This window comes from Diabrotica virgifera, chromosome 1 (genome assembly GCF_917563875.1).
Source record: "Diabrotica virgifera virgifera chromosome 1, PGI_DIABVI_V3a".
Lineage (NCBI taxonomy): Eukaryota > Metazoa > Arthropoda > Insecta > Coleoptera > Chrysomelidae > Diabrotica > Diabrotica virgifera.
The window spans coordinates 199,128,587-199,144,482 of record NC_065443.1 but is presented as its reverse complement, the minus strand read 5'-3'; positions in this window follow the sequence as shown (position 1 = coordinate 199,144,482).

The following is a 15,896-nucleotide window of genomic DNA, read 5'->3' as shown; positions in this document are numbered from 1 at the left end:
AAAATTTCACTTACTCTCAGGGGTATACAATAATATTATTTACAGAAATATGTTAGAATGAAAGTTCGATACGAGTGATATATTAAACGTTCATTGTAACCGATTAAATAGCATATTGTACAACAAGTGAGAAAATAGACATATTTCTCACGAGCCCAGAAGTCTGTTGGCACGAGCCTAAGCACGAGGCGAGTGCCGCAAACCAAGCGAGGCAGAACTATGTCATTTTCTCCCGTGTTGTAGACTGTACCTACTTTTTCTATGGATGCGTTTTTGTCAAGAGTTCAAACTCCAAAAATAAAATAATGTAGGTGCTTTTAGGTATATTATATGTCTAAATTGAAATAAAATACATGTAAACATATTAGGCTATTGATTATATTCAAAATAAGATAGCTAAAAGGAACTACAACGTTAACGGGGTTTTATTATTTCATATGGTCAATGGACATCTATGTATGAAAAAACCGCGGAGTGCTACCATTTAAAGGGGTGCGTTTTTGAGAAATGGGTGAATTAGTCCCTGGGCACAGGTTACATTAGGGTGAGTTCTATGCACTTTTGCTACAAACATGTCTACATAAAAATTGTTCCTGGTTAAATTTCCTATCTAAATATTACTTTTTAAAGTCAATGATACTTTCTTTTAGAAAAATATATTCAAAAGAAAAAGCACAAAGAAACCCAAAAGAAAGAAATTTTGTTTTTTGTCCCACAACTTTTGTCCACGAGGATATAGGTATAGACATTGCTTTACAGAAAAAAAACCTACATATTTCTTCTTTAAAATGTTGTTTAGTAGAGGTAACTAGGATTTATAGTTTTCGAAATATAATTTTTCAAAGTTCGCCACTCGCAGCACTTTTGGGCAATTTTCCTTGTTATTTCTCAAAAATTGTTCTGTAACTTTTTTCTACGTAACTTTAGGTATATGCAATGGTACACGTAATAGTAATAGATATCAAATACCTTTAAAATAGTCTACTGTATGACGTTGTACGACTTTTTTAAAGAGATTATGGTTTTCCAAGGTTTTATACTTTTAACAATTTTTTATAATATAATATAAAAATAAAATAATATTATTATATATTATATTATATATAGTTTATATATATACAATATATATAATGCAGCTCAACAGGCCTTAAAGGCCCATGGCTTGGAATTTCTCCACGGTTTTTCTCCATTTTCTCCTGTCCATGGCCGCAGTTCTCCAATTTGATATCCCGATTGTTTGTAGGTCTTCCTTACATGCTTCTAGCCACTTTTTCCTGGGTCGTCCTCTTCTCCTCTTTCCTTCCCCTCTCAGCAGCGTGTCATTTGCCCACCTTCCGATAGCCATTCTCGCAAGATGACCTAACTAACTTAGTCTCTTTGTTATGACCATCTGGCTTATTTCATATAGTACCTATATATAATATAATAATATATTATATATTACATAATACCTAATTTAAAAAAATATTATTTTTTACATTTTTTAAGATTATTTTTTAAATTTCTCATTATAACTTTTTTTTCTGGTACACGAATATACTATATTATTGCTCAATAAAGAGGGCTTACTTTTTGTTCTTTAAAATGGAGTATCATATATATTTAAACATGTAATGGAAACTGAGTGATTCTTTGATATTTTTTTACCTGTATTATTTAAAATTATTTCTCTTACAAAAATTACATCAACATTAATCGTAGAAAACATCACTTTAGTTAAAATTATTTAAACGTTGACATTTAAAAAATGTTCAAAATCAAAGTCCATCTCTTCGTTAGCATTAGCTTCAGTATCTTCCTCTGACACCTCATTTATCTTAGAGTTCCCACAATTAGTACCCATGCACATGCACCCTTTGCAGAATATTGACCAACCAATTCCTATCTTCTTACAACCGCAGTTTTTTGTACATCCTTTGGTACATTTATATGCTATTTTTTCAAGCAAAACTTGTGGTGCAGGAGCTTTGGCAGTAAATATTAGAATTTATCCATATTTTGAAGTTTTCCCGGCGAATTCAAGTGGATCCAAAGTATTACCTATATGTAAAAAATAAGATTCAATCATAACATATAATCACATAAAAAAGTTATACTGAGGAATTTAAAAAATAATCCTAAAATCAAAAATCGTTGCAAGTACTTATCACATTTTGAAAAAGCATACCTTATTCAAAAATAATCCTAGAATTTTTTACAATACACCATTTTAAAGTAAACAGAATAAGCTTTCTTTTTTATTATATAATATATACCTAAATGTAGAAAAAAAAATTATAATGGGAAATTTAAAAAATAATCGTAAAAAATATAAAAACTCGTTAAAAGTATAAAGTCTTGAAAAAGATAACCTCTTTAAAAGAAGTCGTACAACATTATACAGTAGAACATTTTAAAAGTAATTGATTTCTATTCCTCTTACATGTACCATTGCATATGCCTAAAGTTACGTAGAAAGAAGTTACAGAATAATATTTGCGAAATAACAAGGAAAATTTCCCAAAATTGCTGTGAGTGGCGAACTTTAAAAAATCATATTTCGAAAACTGTAAATCGTAATGACCTCTACCAAACATCATTTTAAAGAGAAATTATGTAAGTTTTTTTTCTATGAAGCAATGTCTATATCTCTATCCCCGTGGACAAAAGTTATGGGACAAAAACAAAATTTCTTTCTTTTGGGTTTCTTTGTGCTTTTTCTTTTGAATATATTTTTGTAAAAAAAAGTATCTTTGACTTTTAAAAGTTACATTTAGATAGGAAATTGAACCAGGAACAATTTTTATTTATTTTTTTTTTATTATTTGCTAAGTGCTACAATCTGGTCTTTGACCAATGAGTAACTTTTTATCTATCCTATCTTACTAACTACTTAATATCTAAGAGTCACCCTTTGATGTCTTCTTAGTTGTCTTTATTATTACTGGCGCACTTTTTGATTGCGCACTATCACACAAAGCTCTGCTTTTCACTTTATCACGCACTACACCAACACGTTGCTTGCACACTAGTCGCGCAATGCTCCGCTATTAGCTTTGTCGCACACTACACCAACTCGTGAGGTTTGGTCCCCTTCAGTCTTCTTTTCTGGTTTGAGTTGTCCAGGAGCTGGATGGCCTCAATATTTTCGTGGAGAAGAAGTCTTTTTTCATGACTTTCTGCGTGTTTTCGGATTTCTTTGTCGACGGGCTCCATTCGTAGATCCTTGTGGATATCGTCATTACGGATGTACCAGGGTGCGTTAACTATGCCCCTTAATACTTTGTTTTGAAAAGTTTGTATTATTTTCAAGTTTGTCTTTTTTGTACATCCCCACAGTTGGATACCATACGTCCATACTGGTTTTATAACTTGTTTGTAGATTAGCATCTTGTTATACGTTGACAACCCTGAGTATCTTCCCAGTAGCCAGTACAATTTTTTATATTTAATATTTAATTCTTCCTTCTTTTTCTTTACATGGGCTTTCCAGCGAAGCTTCGTGTCTAGGGTTAAGCCCAGGTATTTGGCTGTGTTGGCATACGGAATGTCTTGTCCATTAATTTTTATTGGTGCGTACAGAATTTTTTTATTAGTGAAATCAACATGTACTGATTTGCTTTCATTCAATGTAATCTTCCACGTCTTAGTCCATTTTTGGAATTTGCTTATCGCATTTTGTAGTTTATTGGCTGTTTCTACGTTATCTTTACCTACTGCTAATATGGCGGTGTCGTCGGCAAAAGTAGCTAAACAGTAGTTATCGAATTCTGGTAGATCACATGTATAAAGGAGATATAGGACCGGGCCCAATACGCTACCCTGGGGGACTCCGGCTTTTATTTCTTTAAGTTCAGAATAAGCATCATCTTGCTTGATTCTGAAATATCTATCAGTTAAGTACGATTTAATTATGTCTGTGTATGATTTTGGAAGAATAGTCTCTAATTTATGAAATAGTCCTTCATGCCAAACTCTGTCAAATGCCTGGGCAACATCTAAGAATAAAGCTGAACAAACTTTTCTTTCCTCTAGTGCATTTTCTATAATATCGGTGACTCTGTGGAGTTGGTCTACAGTTGAGTGTTTTTGCCTAAAACGAAACTGGTGATTTGGAATTAATTTTTTGTTTACTATAATTGGTTGCAATCTTCTGAGGAGAAGTTTTTCAAATAATTTAGACATTGTGGGTAGCAGTGATATTGGTCTATATGAATAGGTTATATGTGGTGGTTTGCCTGGTTTTGGTATCATTACTATTTCCGCCACTTTCCACAATGAAGGAATATATTTTAATCTGATCGCAGCATTAATTAAATAGGTCAACTTGACAATTGCTTTTCTTGGGAGCTGTTTTAATATTTGTCCTGTTATTAAATCAAAGCCAGGAGCTTTTCTCGGGTTTAAATTATACTTGATTTCTTTTATTACTTCTTCTACAGTTACTGGCATTATGTTCTCTTCTTCTTGCAAATGGTTGCTCTGTAATGCTTCTTCTTCTTGTTGTTGTTGATGCGGTTGAAATATTTTTTCTAGATGTGTAGCAAAGCATTCTGCTTTTTGTTCGCTGCTTCTAGCCCAAGTGCCGTCTTCTTTTTTTATGGGTGGTATTTGCATCATTGGTCTTTTTAATCCATTGGTTGCCTTCCATAGTGAGTATTCTGTGGATCTTTCATTCGTTAGGTTGTTTAAGTACGTCCTAATGGATTCTTCTTAAAATCCTTTTATCTCTCTTTTTAGTTGTTGGGTGAGATTATTTACAATTGTTTTATCTTGAGGAGCTCTACTTTGGAACCATTTTCGTCTTGCTTTCCGTTTTTCGTATACCAGCGTTCTAATTTCTGCCAGGTAGTTGCATCCTTTTAGGCGTCTTTTGATGTCTGGAGTACATTCCCAAGATATTTTTGGATGTCTTTATTGAATTGGTCAACTTCTTTTTCAATGTCTTTTACGGTTCTAAGAGAAACGTTTAAATTAATTGTTTCTTCTAGCATTTGTCTGAAGCTTATCCAGTCGGTGTACTTATTAGTTAGCGAAGGGTTATTTTCTTTATATATTATGTTTTCGTTTAGTGTTAGTGTTATTGCTGTATGGTCAGAACATAACTTATGACATTCATCTATTTTCAGGTAGTTTTGCGATATATTTTTGGTTATGAAAAAATCAATTAGGTCAGGTATCTTGTTGGGGTCAGTAGGCCAATAAGTTGGCTTCCCTGTTGACAAGGTTATGGCTCCGTATTCATTCACAGCTTTTAAAAGTTCTCTGCCTTTTGTTGTGGTTAACCTTGAGCCCCAGTGGGTATTTTTAGCATTATAATCGCCTCCTACTATAAATCTATTTCCCAGCTCGGTAAAGAGGTCAATATATTCCTCCTTACTTATTGCATGTTTCGGAGGACTATAGATTGCTGCCACTATCAGTGGGTATCTAGGAGTTCTAAGTGTTACTGCAGTTAACTGCACTTTTTCTGTTACGTAGTTGGCTTCTTCGTAATGTTGTAAATTTTCTTTAATTATCACTGCACTTCCTCCTTTTGCATTATTATCAGGATGAATCGCATGATAGACTCTATAACCGTGAAATTTGATAAATGAGTGTTTAGTAAAATGTGTCTCTGAGATGAGGCATACATCTATATTTTCTGTCTGTAGAACTAATTGAAGCTCCTGCTGGTGGTTCAGGAGTCCGTTTGCGTTCCACACTAGTAACTTAATTGAATTAATATTGTTTCGATTTAAGTATAGCTCCTTTGGCACTATATTCTAATCTTTTTAGCCTCTGATCCAGTGTTGTTATGATTTGTTCTTGATTTTCTAGCTTCGCTAATATGAGTTGCAGACTTTGTTCGATATTATTAGTTCGTTCCTCCTTTTTGCCACTTTCCTTTTCGTTGTTTACTGCATTGGCAAATGTTAGATTTTCGTTAACTTGCCTGCTTACTGAAGGATGTTTATTAACCCCCCTTTTTTTATCTATTGCTCTATTCCTCATGTTTTGTAATTCAATAGCCACTTTACAGCCACGATAGTTAGCTGGATGCTCTTGTCCACAGTGTACGCATTTAGGTTTGACATCTTTTGATTTGGTACACTCCTTAGTATGATGCTTCCCTGTGCATTTGACACATCTCGCTTGTCTGGCGCAAAATTTTTGGGTATGCCCATATGCCTGGCAATTTTTGCATTGAGATATTAATTTGGAGGATTTAAATGGTTGGATTTCGACTTTACATTGTAGTATATGCTGTATACTATGTATTTTATTTATATCTTCGCTATTGTCAAAAGTCACTATGAACATGTCAAGTGGTTCCTTGGTACGCCACTTAATTTTATTTATAGCATTCACTGCTTTAAAACCTCTCCCTACCAATTCTTCAATTTTGCTGTCTCGTTTGCACGAATGCGGGAGATATTTGACTATTACCTTAATTGGTCGGGTTCTTTTATCTTCGTATGTGAACCAACTGTGTGGTGTTTGCTCTCGTAGTATTTTTGTCACGCCACGATACGTATCCTCATCGTTGGCTTTAATTTTGAAGTTTTCTTTATTTACCATTTGGATTATAAATTTATTTATACCTATTTCCTTTGTGAGCAGTTCGATAAATTTATTATATTCTTTAATTCCTTCCACTATTATTGGTGGTGGAGGTTGGACTTTTTTTTGTTTAGGTTCAAGCCTATTGGTTATTTCTTCATTTTTTGTAGGAGTAGGTGGAGAAAATGAGGTATTCATTATTTTCCTTTTTTTTTGCCTGTTTCTTACCCTTACCCATTCTGTTTCTTTAGCCAGTTCCTCTTCATCAGTCTCGTATTCTTGCCTGGGAGGAGGCGTTGCCTCAGTATTTTTAGCGTTATTATTTGATTGATTGCAAATCTGTTTGATTTGATTTTCTAGCATACTTATATGTGTTTGCATTTGCGTGATCATACTATGTAGTTGATCTTTTTCATTGCTGACTTTTACCCATTCTGTATATAATAATTGTTCGTTTTGGGAACGTTGACAATTTTCTTGAAATAAATTATTATTTTGTTGCATTAAAAACGCTTCGTTTATTGTAGTCGGTTGCATTCCTCCTGCAGCCATATTTATATTTTATTCTTTATCCAAACACGGTTAACCTGTATTTGTTTTGAATTTAACTTTAATCAACATTTTCGATAAATGTAATTCTTAAATTATATTATTTAAAATAACCACTTACCGACCTGAATCGAGTGGTCCACAAAAAGAAGTTACTGTCCAAGTAGTAGTTAAGCACTTAATGAGTTTTTAATTTACCGCACTTAAACTACAATAGTTTGTAAATTTCGCGTATGAAGAAATTTTGCCAACTTCGACAAAAGGCGCAGATTTCTTCTTAAAAACACTATTATTTAGTTTGTTTTATTATAATTAATAACTTTAATTTAAAGTCTAAATAACTGTTTCATATCACAACAGATTTATTTTAACACTTCAATTACATTAACAACAATTTTTATGTAGACGTGTTTGTACCAAAACTGCATAGAACTCACCCTAATGTAACCTGTGCCCAGGGACTAATTCAACCATTTCTCAAAAACGCACCCCTTTAAATGGTAGCACTTCGCGGTTTTTTCATATATAGAGATTCATTGACCATATGAAATAATAAAACCCCGTTAACGTTGTAGTTCCTTTCTATAGTACATAATCAATTGCCTATATGTAAGTATTTAATATTCTTAATATTTATATACTTTATTTATTCAAAAATATAATTATGTAACAGTTACATTTTAACAGTTGTGAAAGGTAATTCCTGGTAAGTGTTGCTTCAACACATTTTGTTTAACAACAATAATTGTGTTTAAAACAAATATTTCTCACTGCAATGGCCGACTTTTCTAACTGCGTGAGAAATTGTTCGTTTTGAATGTATGTAAGTAGTGAGAGAAGTTGCACATTGTATAGCATCCATAGAAAAAGAGTATTTTCTGCACGATCATTGATTATGAGTCAAAAACAATAATTAAAGATGTGATAAAAATAAGTTATTTATTAAAAGCTTTTTATTTACAATACATGGAGAAATGTAGTGGGAAATTTTATGCTTGAATTATCTACAGCACATTCTTTTGAAAGAGGGAAACTCAACTTATTACGTACAAAAGTGGACACAATCACACTCAAATAGATTATTTCATGATAAGCTAAGAAAATATGTAATACAATACATGAATGTACGGACTACAAGGTAACAGTTAGTGTGAGATTAAGCCAACAACACACGTTGCTTGTGATGAACGTCGAAATAAAAGCGAAACTAAACCAAAATATCGGAGAGGACCACAAAAAATCATGTGGTGCATGTTAAAAGGCCAAGAGGAAGGTCTATTCAAGACAAAAGTCTTCTTCTTCTTTTTGTATAGACATGACTATGTCGGTTTTTTCAATGTGCCTCTAGTAAGTTATCGTTCCATCGTTTTTGTGGCCAAGACACAGTATAAAGAGGGACAGTGGAACCACTCTCCGAAAAATTGGAAGTAAAATCTGTAGTCGCGCATGGCGACCGCGCAATGTTGGCAGTCGCTTTTGCCCCACTCTCGCATTGCTATTCGCATAGAAACGTACGGCTTTTAACAGGGAAAACCCGCATCCATCACTGGTGAATTACCAATTGCGTACTGCCGGTATTTCTTCCTGAGATCAAAGAGCCGACAGAAGAGTGATTTTATTGTGGAACCTCTATATACTGTGGCCAAGACTAGTAGAAAGAATATTTTGGACATGAAAGAAAGCCCCAATACAATTTAGAGAAAGATTGCTAGCATTATTAGAGATTTCTATTGAATTACTTGAAAAAACATAAGGAAATGAAAAATGAATTAGTTATTTTCCTAACAATTGCAGAAAGTCATACTTTTTTGCACGCGACTGCAGTTTGCCGAACGACGCGAAGCGGGAGTTCGGCAAGCAGTCGAGTGTGGAAAAGAGACTTTCTGCAAGCGTTAGGAACAATATTTTTTCTACGAGTCTTTAAAAAATGGCCAAATCTTAATTAAGTAATTTAATTAATATGAAAATACATACACAAATTAATTCTTTGACATGGTTGTCAAAACCAAAGTTTCAGTATAATTGGTTAGCATGACGACGATCTTGGTTTCCATGACGACGATTCAAAACCACTGTTATTGTCTGCTGATTTGACTTTCGAATATTATGTCAAAATTATTTTATTTCATCGAATTCCCGCTTTAATTTCATTAAAACATGAACACAATAAGATATATTTGAAATAAATTAGTAAATAATATCTAAATATTGGTTTATTGCATGTATAACACGCGTGCGGAAAAGTAAAACGCGTGCGGAAAAGTAAAACGCGTGCGGAAAAGTAACACGCGGGCGGAAAAGTAAAACTTTCTAAACTAAAATGGGTGCGCGGAAGTAGACATTTTTGCACGCTCGTAGAAAAAACAATTTTCAATTTCGTTGCAACACAAAACTACAGCCGCATCATTATTCCAGTTCAATCAGAGAGTGCAGCAAGCACCTCTACCGGTTTCGAAACTTATTAGTCTCTCATCAAAAGGCACATATACTGCTCTCTCTGACCCAACTAGGACAAACCCCGGCGTACTGTCACGTATTGCAACGAACGAAATGGCAGGGATGCCCTAGCGGCAACTGCTATCAAAAAACTAAGTTTTCAATCTAATAGCATATAAAACAACATCCAAAAATGTCATTCTACATCTTACCAGACTGAAAACAATAGGAAACTTCTCTGGTAACACCTCCGAGGCTTCTACAATTTGGAAGCCATAACGGATGCTGAGACTAAGGAAGATGAGGGAATTTTACAATATATAATTCACGTCCCATCTGCTCAGCGCGGTAAAGTTCCAACGAGAATGGTTCCCTTCGTACTCCAATGGGAGTAAACATAAATCAAAAATGAATAACCATTTTCAATTTCGTTGAAACACGAAACTACAGCCGCATCATTATTCCAGTTCAATTAGAGAGTGCAGCAAGCACCTCTACCGGTTTTTTAGTTTTTTTTTTATACGGAAATGAGTTCGAAGATAGAGAAACTTGGTGGTGGTTAATCAAAGTACAATAAAAAATGAAAGAGAAGAGAAAACTATATAAAAATTGACAAAAAATAGGCCGAACACAGATCTTCAAAATTTTACGGTCGCTAAAAAGGAAGCGAAAGTAGCAGTTGCAAATGTTAAAGCAGAAGCGTATACAAATCTATACGATGAACTTGATAACAAGGAAGGCGAAACAAAGATTTATAAAATAGCCAAAGGTAGAGCAAATGAAGCAACATATTTTAATTAGATTAGATGTATCCGATATGAAAATAATAACATACAAATTCACGAAAAGGATATCAAGAAGATTAACGGAGACAGTAACAGCAATCATCAACAAATAAATAACAAATGAGGAAGTGGTTAGAGATTATCAAAAAATGAAGAAAGGAAAAGCAGTCGGACCAGATGATGTTCCTGTGGAACGTATACAATCATTTTACATTTTACTTATTCAGTCGTCATTGCAGATATGCATTCTGTATAAACATTCGTTTACAGGTTAGTATTTGTTTGAATTTGACTGAAACAAATTTTATTTCTATTGAGTACGTAGATAAGAGTATATCATGCAACGAGCATTTAATGATGGTCATTATGAAGCGAGTATGAGGGGTTAAGGGGTTACGAGCCGTATGCGGCGAGTTTCATATATAGTACGAGCTTCATAATGATAATTAAATGCAAGTTTTATACACTATTTTTTTTATGATCATTCACAACAAAAAATATATTCAAATTTATTAATTTTGTAACACAAATAAATTCAGTGGTTTGTCAGTTTGACGGTTTGTGTACATATTGAGAACTGTCAAAGCGTATGTATTTGACTCGCCATTGGTCACTGCGCGTGTACCACCTTTATCGCGAATGCCATATCGCGATTCTATTGGTTAAAAATCTGTATCTTAATGAAAATCTGTATCATAAAGAAAGTTCATTATATGATACAGGTAGTGACATCATAATTGATATATTAGTATGAGAATAGGGCTTTTCATTCACAGTCATTTATTTCGAGCTTCTGTCATGTGTCACATAATATTAATATATTTACATCATACATTAGGTACTGGTATATACGCTCTGAGCTTCGCTGGTGTCGCTCCTGGCGGATTACTAATTTAACTTTCACCGGTAATTTTTAAATTTATTATTTAATTGTTATCGCTTAATATTTACAACGCTAAAAAGTAATTAAATTGTAATAGATTTTTTTAAGATTTTGCTATACATTTTGACGTTCTATTGATGAAATATTAATTTCTTACTTCTGATACTTTCACAATTATCGTGTAGATGGCGCTAAGATTAATAGAATAATTTATAATTACATATTACGGAATATTAAAAAAACATAAATTCAGTATTTAAAACATAAGTATATTTAAGGTAAAAATATATACCACAGCTTTGACCAACTAATATTTTTTATAATTAATGTTTTTAATTTTAATTTTAACTTTTAACTACAGACATCCCAATATTATCACGTAACTACAGACTCCCGGTATTTTTTACCGGTCATTATAAAATAGAGTCAAAATATAGAGTTAATAATAAAAAACAAAAACTTTTTGCATTATGTGTTTTTATGGAGTCTCTAGATATGGGAAAAATGGTAAAATGAGTGATTTTAATATTATAATGACAAGATTTTTGAAGAATAATCTATTAAACCAGAATTTTGGTAACATTTTTGGTCTATTGAAACAAACGGCCATAAATGCTATGGACAAAAATTTAAACGTTTTTTTAACAAATAAACGTAACATAGAATCACAAAGGAAATATAAAATAGCATCCACGAAAATTTTTACATGCATGAAAAAAAATCTGCAAGGGGTAAAATTGTAATAAAATTAAATGGCAATTCCATTTTTGCAAAGTGGCCTCAAAATTTTTATCTTCAAATTTAACCTTCATTGAAGGTCCAGGATATCTTCCACAGTCCATTTCTTTAATTTTTCCCCAAAAACACAAAAAAATAATGTAAACATTTCAGATTTACAAATATAGTACTCATATAAAAATACTCCCTTAACACAGACATCCGGTAATTTTTACCGGTTAAGATTTTTGATGTGTACCAGAAAAGAAAATATTGACAATACACAATACACGATTTGACTAGCATTGTTATACAAACTGCCCGAGAGGTACAGAGACACATGAACTTGTAAGTTGTGAGGTTACCACGAAATCCACATTTTGGGAATGCCCGCCGGTAAAAAATACCGGATGTCTGTAGTTAAGGGTTAAATTAATCACTTTGACATTTATGTCAAATTTCCGGTAAACGTTTACAGATTTGCCACTACTGGCGCTCGCGAATTTATAAATATCCCATCTACGTACGAGCTCACAGTGTATACCAAGGATACAAACCAAAGACGTATGACGTAGATATATTAATATTATGTGACACATGACAGAAGCTCGAAACAAATGACAATCGATGAAAGCCCTATAGAAAGAAGTGTATTTATAACAGTCAGCTTAGATAGATAGATATAATGTCATTGATATAAGATTATACATATTATAGGTATTATGGATGTAGAAATTCCAGGGCCATCCCTACCAAAACACTATAATGCAGATGCAGCGAAAAATCGAGTTGGAACCCAGGTCGCGTTAGGAACATTTCGTCAGCAATGAAAGGGTTAATGAGTAAACTGAATGAAATAATAAATGAAATTAACCTCCCCAACAGAACAATAATATAATTTGTTAAAACGACTATTACTAATCTGGTCTGTAAACGACAAATATATTTAAAACGATTCCTCACAACGCTTCTAAACATGTATGACGACAGAGATGTCTATTTTTAACATAGAACTAGAGAATACAATTTAACATAACTGCCAGAAAAATGTTGAAATGTTAATTTCCCCAAAAAAGGCAAAATACATGGTTATAACAGCAGATCCAATAAGATGTAAATTGGAGCTGGAAGGTCAGATAATAGAACAAGTGATAGAGTTTAAATACCTAGACATCACACTATCTAGCTACGGAAGGCTCGAAACAGAAGTGAAAGATCAAGTGAATAGAGCAAACAGAGCCGTAGGTTGCCTGAATGACACAATATGGAGAAATAAAAATATCGGAAAAGAAATGAAAGGCCGAATTTACAAAACAGTCATCAGACAAATAATGATATACACGGCAGAAACACGACCCGACACAGAGAGGACACAAAGATTGTTCGAAACAGCGGAGATGAAAACCCTTCGAAAAATCGATGGTAAGACTCTATGGGACAGAGCTAGAAATACAGATATACGACGAAGGTGCAAGGTGGATAACATTAGTAACTGGGTAAGAAACAGAAGAATAGAATGGAATGATCACATAAGCCGAATGACAACAAATAGGATAGTCAGGACAGCGAAACGCGGTTCCTGAATAGGAAGACGATCAGTCAGAAGACCACGAAAACCATGGAACGACAACTTACTAGAGACACATTGAAAAAACAGACAGAGTCATGTCTATACAAAAAGAAGAAGAAGAAGAAGAAGAACTAGAGAATACTGTAATGAGAGATGTCGCGCTCGAGATGAATTATGTGATGAGAGATGTCGCGAAACTACTTTATTTATCTGCTGTTCTGGTCTATTAAGGACCACGGACATTCTTTCATCTTTGTGATGACTGAGTTTTTCTTCTCCGCCAGTAGGTTTTCCTTTTTCTTGTAACAATGTATTCCTTTCTTGAGCAATAGGGTAACTATTATAAATACATCAAAATTGTTATACGCTAATTATAAAGAGCTGATATCTCCTGTCGATCTGAAAAATTAAGAGCATATGTTCTTTTCAATTGGAGCAGAAAATATAAGAATCAACACAAACGAAATAAAAACTGAAGTAATGATGTCCAGATAGCAGAACAAGAGATCAAACACTTGCCAAAATTTTAGATTGGAAAAATGCAATTAAGGTTACAAATTACTACTGGTAATATACACACTGGCAAAATTAGCCGAACACGTTAAAAATGGGACTGACATGTTTGATGTCTCGTATTTCATAAACCAGTGGTCCGATTTGAGTGATTCTTTTAGTATGTTATAGCCTTATTATTTAAGAATATCGTTGGAATAATATTGTTGCTAGATAGGTAAATACCATTTTATACCGGGTGTACCAATCATACTGTGTTTTTTTCTTAAAGTTTGGAACACCCTGTGGAATATTCTAGCATATGTAAAATATTAGAATTAATACTCGATTGTAGACTTAGGCTTGCTTAACATTTTTCTTTTCGATTCATTTACTTATGTGAGATAATAAAAAAGTTATGTGCTTTAACAACTATCCATGTTTTTCATCAATAAATCCTCATAGTAGGGGAGGAAATTATACTAAATTTGCAGTTACTCGAGCGTTATGGGGACCTATTGGATTGTGAAGAGTATGTGCTAAAATCAGAAAAAGGTTAGGTTAAGTTTTCCATAAAGTGGGGGACTTTTCATTTTTTAATTTAATTTTCCATTTGAAATAATCATTTTTCTACGATTATAGCGCTATCTATCCATAATTCGAAAGGATATGTCGAATAAAAGTTGCTTATTTTTACGTAAAGCATCCAAATCTGCAATAACAATTGGGGGCTCCTATTTAAGATTTTAAATTAAATCCCCCACCCCACCTCCGTGGGGGCTCGTGACACCCCACGGAGAGGGGTGGGGGTAAATTAAAAATTATAAATACGAACCCTCCGATATTTTGCGAAATGAACATCAGATCGTAAAACTGCAAAATACACCTATTCAATATGTTTCAAAAATCTACCGAATGGCACCAAACACGACCCCCCACGGAGGTGGGGTGGGGGGTTACATTAAAATATTAAATAGGAGCCCCCAATTTTTATTGCAGATTTGGATCCTTGACGTAAAAATAAGCAACTTTTATTCGCAACATTTTTTCCTATTATGGATAAATGGCGCTAAAATCGGAAAAAACGATTGGTGGAAATGGAAAATTAAATTGAAAAATGGAGAGTACCACACTTTATGGAAAACTTAACTTAAATTTTTTTGGTTGTACCACCCATTCTTTACAATCCACTCCGGGTCCCAAGAACGCTCGAGTAATTGCAAATTTAGCATACTTTTCTCCCCTACTATGAGGATTTATTGATGAAACACATGGCTAGTTGTTAAAGCACATAACTTTTTTATTTTCCAACATAAGCAAATGAATCAAAAAATAAAATGTTAAGAAAGCATAATTCTACAATCGAGTTTTAATTTTAATATTTTATATATGCTGGAATTTTCCACAGGGTGTTCCGAACTTTAAGAAAAAAACACAGTATGCTTGTTACACCCGGTATAAAATGACATTTACCTGTCTAGCAACAATATTATTACACCGATATTCTTAAATAATAAGGCTATAACATACTAAAAGAATCACTCAAATCGGACCACTGGTTTATGAAATACGAGACATCAAACATGTTCCATTTTTAACGTGTTCGGCTAATTTTGCCGGTGTGTGTAGCTACAAATTACTATTGTTTTACTACTGGCTCCCTCAGAATGATAACTCAGAAAGATATACAACTGAAGAAAGAAAAAACAGGATTTTACTAGCAAAGAGGCGTTATTTAGGATTAGCAAACATCTAATGAACAGAAACTTAAGCCCAAAAAGAAACACAACTAACAATACATCAGACAATTTAAAAGACACTAAACATATGGTGTAAAAATTATGGATCCGAAACACACTATTTCTAAAACAATTGAAATTCATCTATATTGGAACGAAAAATCTTAAGAATAATATAGCTGAGAGACCGAAAAATTAATGAG